Genomic DNA, 8,675 nt, shown 5'->3' on the forward strand with positions numbered 1-8,675 from the left:
TTCAAATCGTAACCAAACGCATAACAAAAAAATAAAATACTTAAAAATATATTTATAAAATAAAATAAAATATTTAAAATAAAAACTATATATTTAAAATAAAAATAAAAATTTTAAAATTTTTTAATATTTAAAAAATATATTTAAAATATTAAAAAAAAATACAACACATAGATGTATGAAATATAATGCACATTAAAATAAATAAATAAATATTTAAAATATAAATATGTATCCTAAAAGAATAAATTCAAAAAATTTCAAAATTTATAACCAAACAAATTTTTTTTTTCAAAACTCATAACTCAAAATACGACTCCACACTCAAATCATGATTCTAAAAATAATTTTAAAAAATAAAATAAACTTTTTTTGAAATTTTTTTCTTTTAAAATAGAGTTTTTGAAAAAGTTTGGTTTTGAGTTTTGGAAAGAGTTTTGAGTTTTGAAAAAAGTTTTGAATTGAGTTTTAAGTTTGTGTTTGGTTATGAGTTTTGAAAATAATTTTTGAATTGAGTTTTGAGTAATAAAAACATGTTCCGAATTTTTTTTTTTTTAGAAACCTGTTTGGTTCTCTTTTAGAATCACAATTCCAATTACAAATTTTCAAAAAAAATTTCAAAACTCATAGTGTTAACCAAATACACAATTCTAATTAGAAATTTTCAAAAATCTTTTCAAAACTCATAGAATCACAATTCAATTAGAAATAATTTCTTGAATTTACTTTTTTAGGGTAAATATTTTATATTTTAAATATTTATTTATTTATTTTAATGTGCATTATATTTCATACATCTATGTGTTGCATTTTTTTTTTGATATTTTAAATATATTTTTTAAATATTAAAAAATTTTAAATTTTTTATTTTTATTTTAAATATATAGTTTTATTTTAAAGATTTTATTTTATTTTATAAATATATTTTTAAATATTTTATTTTTTTGTTATGCGTTTGATTACGATTTGAATGTAGAGTTTTAAAAATAGTGTGGAGTGTCGAGTTATGTGTTTGGTTATGAGGTTTGAAAATAATTTTTGAATTGAGTTTTGAGTTATGTGTTTGGTTACGATTTGAGTGTGAAATTGTGTTTTGAGTTTAAAATATTAAAATATTTACAAAATGAAATAAAATATTTAAATAAAAATTATATATTTAAAATAAAAAATAATTTTTTTTACAATGTTTTTTAACATTTTAAAAAAATAAATCCAAAAATACTGTTCCAAACACTCCAAACCTATCCTCCAATCCAAAAACATTTTTTAATATTTTCAAGGGAAGGGCAATAAGGTAATTTCCTAAGGAAAAAGTAACACCGTTTAGTGATTTTTGACAGCAGGGGAATCTTGATATTGTCAGGTAAAGCAGGGGAGGTTACTGTAATTATTCAAACCATAGGGGAGGTCCCTGTATTTGTTAGAAACCTCAGAGGAGGTAAATATAATTTACCCTAGAAACATTATTGTAGCCAATCTTGTTTGAATAATTTTAGGTATCATTAAAATTTTAAAAAAAATATTATAAAACAAGATTAAAATTTAATACTTATAACAAAATAAATTATGAATTTTTAATTCTATCAATTTAAATATTAAATTTCTAATTTATTTTCAAGCTAAATAATTTGTAAATTTTCAATCTAAACAAAATAAATTATTTGCATATTTTACTAAATAATAAATAATAAATAAATACCATTAACAATCCAAGTGATTTGTCGGTAGAAAGAAGTAGCCATCAGTCCTTTGTGAGGTCTGTCTTTCACATATTTTTTTGCATTTCTATTGAAAAATATAATAATACTTCAACACAATTTGAATAGCACATAAAATAAATAAAGATGTGATAGTGGCCAAGCATTTGAATGTGCAGCACAATCAAAAAAAACCCACCACTATTTCTTTCCTTACTATGTTTCTTTTCAATTTCTTTTCAACAAAGATGAAGAAATAGTCCATGAATTATGAGTGAAAATTTAAATTGGGTTATAGATATGAAATAAAATAAAAACAACAATGATTCATCCCACTAAAAGCATCACCACTAATAGCACTAATGCATTAAAAAAGTAAAAAAAAAAAAAAATACAACTCCAAGACCAAAACATCACATCATTAATGGCGGGACCCACTGCCACCTAATTAGTGGGAGCACTAATTAGTGCTCCCAAGCATTTTTCAAATAAAAATAATGACCCGTGAGAGACATGCGGGTTAAAGAAAAAAAATAAAAAAGAAAATGTTGAAATATTTAAAAAGTGTTGTGCAGTCCACTCTCAAAAGCAACTAAGCTCTTCTTTTCAACAGTCAACACGAACCGATGTCAAGAACCACGCCTGACAACATAAAAAAGAAAAACAAATACATATCAGTTTAAGTTTTAGAAACACCAACCCAAATAAATTGAAAGCTGCATAAATAAAAAATGAAAAAGAAACAAAACATAAAAGAGAAAGAGAGGGAGAGAGAGAGAAAGAGAGAGAAACCCAAATACATATCAGTTTAAGGTTTAGAAACATAAATCCAACACAAACACATCAGTTTAAGGTTTAGAAAAACAAATACAAATCCAAATCTTAGAAACACAAACCCAAACCCAAATTGATGTGTCTCTCACGAACCAAAACGAGAGCTCTTTCTCTTTCTCTCTCTCGTGTTGATCGCAGTGGCTCAGGGAGTTGTTTCGGTGCTGGTGCAGTTACTGGATTTGAGCTCATTGGCAGAAATCAAGCCATTTCAAGGGTTTCGACCGATGTGGCTGAAAGAGGAGAGCAGAGAAGCAAAAAAAAAAAAGGAATAAAGAAATAAAAAAAATAAAAAACAGATAAGAAAAAAGAAAGGAAATAATTAATATGTAAGAAGAGAAGAAAATAAAATAAAATGAAGAAAAAGAAAAAAAATTAAGAGAAGAAAAGAAAAAAAATTAAGGAAAGAAGAGAATAAAAAACAATTAAGTGAAGAAAAGAAGAGAAGAGAAGGGGGAAAAAAAAAGGAAAGGAGAGAAGAAAATAAGGAGAAAAAGAAAAGAAAATAAAATAAAATGAAGAAAAAGAAATAAATAATTAATAATAATAAAGAAAAGAAATATAGAAATAAATAATTAAAATGAATATAAAAAAAATAGAATGTAATGAAATCACAACATTAATATAAATTAGAACATGAATATCAATTGGTATTAATTGTAATGAATTAATAAATTAAACAAAACTAACAAAGAAAGAAGAGAAAATAAGAGAAGAAAAAGGAGAGAGAGAGAGAGAGAGAGAGAGAGAGAGAGAGAGAGAGAGAGAGAGAGAGAGAGAGAGAGAGAGAGAGAGAGAGAGGGAGGGAGGGGAGAAATAAGGAGAAAAAGAAAAAATAAATAAATAAAAAGGAAAAAAACAATTAATAATAATAAAGAAAAGAAATATAGAAATAAATAATTAAAATGAATATAAAAAAAATAAAATGAAAAAAAAGGCAAAAAGGACATTACACAGCAAAAAGCTATTTTACAACTTATTCAATCAAACACTACTCTACTGATTGGGCCATTTTAAAAAGATGGTTAAAAGTTATTTTTTAACTTTTTTTGACTTTTTTGTGAGAAAGAGAAGGGGGTTAAAAGTTGGGAAGTGGCTTTTAACCCACTTCCCAAAATAGCCCTAAATCTATAATCCTTCAGCTGCACCAAACACGTTACCAGCTTATGTTTAAAGTTATAATTTATAATTTATTAAGTCATAATCTATAACCACTTTTCCACAATTCTACCAAACAGGGCTTATATGCATGTATGTTTTGTTGTTTCAAAGCTATGTGATAATCTAGCAGTTGATTTGCTTCAAAAGCGATAGCCTCTTGCTTGTATGCAAAGTTCTTCCCACAATTCTACCAAACATGGCGTATATGTATGTGTGTTTTGTTGCTTCAAAGCTATGTGATAATCTAGCAGTTGATTTGCTTCAAAAGCCATAGCCTTTTGCTTGTATGCAAAGTGGCTCTGTTGAAGAAGAAATTTTTGGAAAGCAGATTTCAAGAGATGGGTGGGTAACCCATTCTGGGATGCATATGGTGTGCAGCGCACATGTAAACCATTGGATTGTAAAAATTGGTGTTTGTCATTGGAATGCTTCACATCATATAAAGCTTTTACTAAATTTTTTACTCATACAAATTGGAGATGGCATTAGTTGTTCTAGCATTGCAAAAGTAGGACTAATAAGTGTTTTTTCCTAAAATTTCTTTCCCATTTTTTCTTGACAGCCAAATGGAACAACCTTTTTAGCATTTCCATCAATGACACTAATAGAGAATCAAACCGTTTATAGTATATATTTTAGTATATATTGTAGTCCCAAATTTTAGTATATATTGTATCAAACCGTTTATAGTATATATTTTAGTATCCAGAATCTTATTCATTATATTGGCTCGAGTTTTCTTACCAAGGATTTGGGTTAGTTTCGTTATTTTTTTAGTATTGAGGTAGCTAGGTCAAAAGCGGGTATCAGTCTATCTCAAAGGAAATATACTCTTGATATTTTGAAAGAAATAGGTTATCTTGGCTCCAAGTCGGTTCTACTCCCATGGATGTGAACTTGAAATTATTACCTGACATAGGTGAACTTATTGATGATTCAGAGATGTATAGAAGGCTTGTCAATAAACTTATTTACCTAACTATTACTCATCCTGATATCTCGTATGCTGTTAGTATTGTGAGCAAATTCATGACTACTTCTCGGATTCCTCATATAGATGCTATCATTTGAATCTTAAAATATTTTAAAAATGCTCTAGGGTGTGGACTTATTTATTGACCTTCTGGACATCTTCGTATCGAGGGACATACTGATGCTGATTAGGTGGCTCACCATCCAATAGAAAATCTACTACTAGTTTTTGTACCTTCGTTGGAGGTAATCTTGTGACTTGGAGAAGTAAGAAATAGTCTGTAGTTTCTCGGTCTAGTGTTAAAGCTGAATATCGGGCAATGTCCCATACTACTTGTGAAATCACTTGGTTGAGGACTCTTTTACGAGAGTTTGGTTTTTCTGTAGAAGCTCCAACTCATCTCTACTGTGACAATCAGGCTACCATTTATATTGTTTACAATCTTGTCTTTCATGAGAGAACTAAACATATTAAAGTTGATTGTCACTTCGTACGAGCTAAAGTAGAGTCCAAAGAAATCTCCACTTCCTATGTTCCTTGAAGGTGTTAACTTGCAGATATCTTTACCAAATCACTTTCCAAATGTGCCATTGACTCTATATGTAACAAGCTGGGAATGATTGGCATCTACTCTCTAGCTTGAGGGGGAGTGTTGATATAGTATATATTTTAGTATATATTGTATAGTTGTGATAGAACATAATTAGTGTGATAGAGCATAATCAGTGGGATATTGTGTCTTTATTTTCTGTTTCCTATTATAGCTTGTAATTGATATATAAATAGGCTTCTGGCTTATGAGATGAATACAGTGGGAAATGGCAAGTGAGAATACATCTACAGCGAGAGAGAGAGAGAGAGAGAGAGAGGGAGAGAGAGAGAGAGAGAGAGTTTATTGAGAGTGGGTTTGGTGGCGTTTGTTTGTTTGAGGCTGAGACTGTTTGGGTTTTGGTTTGCTGCATAAGACAAACCCACTTTTTAGGGCAACTGGGCTTCAGCTTGGCATAACCCTAACCACATTATTCGGGCTATTTGGGGGTGTGCGCAGTGCAGTTCAGACAGGCAGTTTAAGAGTAAAATCATAAAACAAATGGCATATTGATGGATTGACAAATAATTAAATTGCGATTTGGATGATTTGTGGCAGATTGGAGAATTGAAGAATATTCTTAACCAATTAAGTATTTGCATAATATATAACACCAATTGGAGGGTACTGTTGGGCCTCCATGAGCCCACCCCAAAGCCCGCATTGATGATCCGAATCATTGCATATGTAGGGTTCATCGAGTACTTTATCCTTGTAAAAAATCACATTAATCGGATATCGATAGCCATTTGATCAGATTATATTTGTATAAGTGGCTATTGATATCTGATCAATGTGATTTTTTATAAGGATAAACTACTCGACAAGTCTTACATATTGAACGGTTTGGATAATTGATGTGGGCTCTGTGGTGGGCCCATAGAGAACCAACAACACCCTTTAATCTGATTTGAATTGGAGATAAGCTGTGGCCTGTATATATTAACTATAGCAGAGCGAAGCAGTTTCAAAGGAAGATTATAAATTTTAAAGTTTAATCTAGTATTAATGGATAGAATAGTGTGGATCGATGCTATTTTAACGGATTGGTTGGTATTTTGCGTAACCCCAAGGTGGCACAATTTGTATGGATGTAGCCGTATTGGTCTATATTTATGAGACAAATATAAGTTCCTCTTGTTGTTATGGTGAGTAAAGATGTTCAAGAATCAGATTGACTCGACAAACCCAACTCGATCCCATGACATGTGATTTCACAAAACAAAGAGGTTGGTTTCAGTTGTGTTAGACTTGAAAATTTGATTTATGCTGTTGAATTTTGGCTATAGACACCCGTCAATATATAAATTATTAGTGTTAGACTTGTAAACTTGATTTCTACTGTTGAATTTTGGCTATAGACACCTGTCAATATATTAAAGTATTAGTGGAGAATGTAATTGCAATGTGTTTTGTGACACCTTATTATTTGATTGATTTCATCACCAAGTTAATATTAACTAAGCATTTAATAAAATTGTGAGTGACAGAATACAAATTAAAATTGGACTTATATAGTTATTAACAAAGAAATTAATCTACGGGCCCAGGGTAAATAATGGAAATTTAGGGAAAAAGAAAAAAATAGAAAAAAAGAAGGGTCGCTGCAAGTTCTCCAGCCTAGTACATAGGATGGTGAATATGCATGCATAGCTTTAGTGAGTCACCTAAATGGACTTGTGGGAAATGGACAAGGTGTCACCTGTTGCACAGGTGGCCAAGTTTGAACTTGCCACACGTTGAATGGTGATGAAGGATGAAGCATGTTCACCAACAATAAATAAGTTACTGAGCTTAGGAAAAAAAATATAAGTAAGGTGCAACATACAAGTAGCGAGGAATCAATAGTAGGAAAGTAAAGGTTAAGGGTCAATATTAAGGTGAGTTATATTATATGTTAAGTAACCATAAAATTGTTTTATTATTTTATGAATTATTAGCATCACAATTATGTTATTTATTTAATAAACCTTATTCGTTTAAAAATAGAAACCCATAGATATAACTGTTTATTAAATGTGTTTTTGAATAATTATTTTGTAAGTACTACCATGGATGACCCATGTCTTGGGAGACTTAAATAACCATTGACCATCTGATTAGTCACTTTGTGACCACTCTGTCATGGATCCATTGATCGCCTGTTCTATTCTATACCGTGGTTATGATTGTTTTGCATATACGATTTTTGTATTATATTTCTATTATTTAAAATAATTTATTCCAATCAAACTATTTATTGTTTAGCCTAAATAATTATCCATAGTGATTTGTATATCCCTATGCTCTTAGTATAATATTTCTCACTTTGCTATGTGCTTATACTTGTTACAACCCTTTCAGGTGAAGAAACTTAGGGAAGAATGGTTTTACCCCATTAATCAGGACCCATATTTGAGATGAACATCATGTTTCTTTTCTTTTCTTTTTTTATTTTTTTATTTTATTTTTTATGTATACTTGTAATTATTATCTGACTTATGTTATGTAAATAATAATTCTCATGTATGCTTCCGATATTTATCTACATATTTTATTTTATTCCACTGCATTATTTAATTTAATTACTTAGAATTAATCTTAGAAATTAACTAGTTACAAATCTTGCCCTAGACACTGGGATGGGTCATGACAAAAGTGATATCAGAGCAATGGTTAATTTTTTATTTTTTTTTTTTTTGAGATAGAAAATATGTGTACCATTAGAAAATAGGATAAAGAAAATTTTACCTTAGTCATTATGGATATAGTCTTTTATTAGTTCTATAGCTAAGTTGGGCATCCTATGGTGCAGGCAATGTCGGAACTCAATTTTGGCAACTTTTTTTTGGTACGGGCCTGATCCATTAGGGTTTGAGAGAATATTTGAAAAGAACAATTATGTCCCAGACCTTCTAGAAAGAATGAGAGACTCTGAGGAAATAGTTAGATATGTGGACTCGACCTTGAACTGACTGATGGACAAATCTGTATACCTGTGGGCAATCCCCACGGAAGTAGATACACAATGGTGAATGATTATGAGTACACCAGACAGGTTTTTGGGACCGACACGGGTAGTAGGCATGGCCTCGGGCCAAGGGTACCCTCGCTACTTAGTGGCACCCTTGCCTCCAGAATTCGTGGCACGGAGGGGGAGCGCTTTCTTAAGTGACCATCTGTGAGCATGAGTCCCTCCCCCTCAAAACATTATTGATACCCAGACAGTTGATTTTAGTGATTTTATGATGTATGTAGAAGGGCCAGTATGCATCACGGGACATCAACTTTGGCATTGAGCTGAATGGCCGGGAATTTGAGCACCATTTGCAGCTACAGTTTCTGTGGTTGTTTTTAGTTTAAAATCCTAAGAATAAGGTCTTTTCTTTTATTGTTTTTTCTTTTTCTTTTCTTTTGATGTACAAGTGAGCTAATCATGACCTAG

This window comes from Camellia sinensis, chromosome 14 (genome assembly GCF_055761805.1).
Source record: "Camellia sinensis isolate YWXY chromosome 14, ASM5576180v1, whole genome shotgun sequence".
In the NCBI taxonomy this organism is placed as follows: domain Eukaryota; kingdom Viridiplantae; phylum Streptophyta; class Magnoliopsida; order Ericales; family Theaceae; genus Camellia; species Camellia sinensis.